The following is a 1220-nucleotide window of genomic DNA, read 5'->3' as shown; positions in this document are numbered from 1 at the left end:
CTATTAACCAGCTCTGTCAGCAAAATATCTCAACTACTGGATAGATTTTATTTAAACTTTCAGAGAGTAATCTTTGGGTCTACCACTGATTGACTTATGGAGTTAAACTAATCAACCATGGCCCACACAGTAAAGGCTTTACCTTGGTCAGTTTTACAGATATTAAGATAAAATTTRATACTTGCAACATATTAAATATTTTTCCTCAATTTTTTGGCGCTGACTGCCGGAATCAGTCTTGTATGTTAACCAAACATCTCTCGAGCAACTGAACAAAACTGTCAGAAATTAAACTTGACTTTTTTCAACATAAAGGACATCATTAGTCTCTTTTCTTATTATTAAAGCTTACATGTATTTTAAGCTTTTAATTACAGTCCAGATATAATCCTGACCATAGGTAATCATTTTATTTTGTTTGCTGATAAACTCTCAGAACTATGAATCATTTAGATATAAAAACCTTATTTCTGTCCACATGCAGCAGATAAATTGACAAATGAAAACTTTTCACTGGCAGCATGTGTATCAATAATCTAACTTGCTCTTGTTATTTTTTATGTGAAAAGGCAAAGAAAACAGACAAGCATTTCTGCATTAAAGAGTTTTGAAGTAAGAAAACTGGAGACAAAAAAAYGTTTTAGGTCTAAACAAAATATTAATAGGAATAATAAAAGCCCAACATGATCCCAAGAATCAGGTAAATATTGTTTAGGAATAAATTAGTTGAGGAAAAATAAAATTCTGTGTTTGTCAATGGAACATGTTTGTAGTTGTAGCCACAGAAATAAGAATAAATTGCATCTTTGTAAAAGGCTGCTTTAAACTACATAAAAAATACTCTAAGGTTAGCTTCAAGAGCCATTTAAAAAATATAGAAAATGTTAGTGTCCAAAGGCATTAGACAAACTTAAAAAAAAGTATGAAATGCAAAAGTTAATAATTATCTGCAGAATATAATCAACTTACCGTTTATAGTCTTTTTACTTTCTGTTAAATCTGGAGCCTGACTTGTTCTAATGTATTTATACTGTGAGGAAGTGATTTTTTGTGGTTGYGGGGGCGGGCGACTCGCAAGAGGCTGCAAGAAATTCAGGGAAATTAAACATGTGGTTCTTATTTTGTTTCGAAATAATGCACCACACATCGTGTATCTGCAGATATCATTTGACACAAAATTACGACAGTAAAAAACAACGGCAAAAAACTTTGCATTGCAT

This window comes from Austrofundulus limnaeus, unplaced genomic scaffold (assembly GCF_001266775.1).
Source record: "Austrofundulus limnaeus strain Quisiro unplaced genomic scaffold, Austrofundulus_limnaeus-1.0 Scaffold2, whole genome shotgun sequence".
Classification (NCBI taxonomy): domain Eukaryota; kingdom Metazoa; phylum Chordata; class Actinopteri; order Cyprinodontiformes; family Rivulidae; genus Austrofundulus; species Austrofundulus limnaeus.
This window is presented reverse-complemented; position numbering follows the sequence as displayed.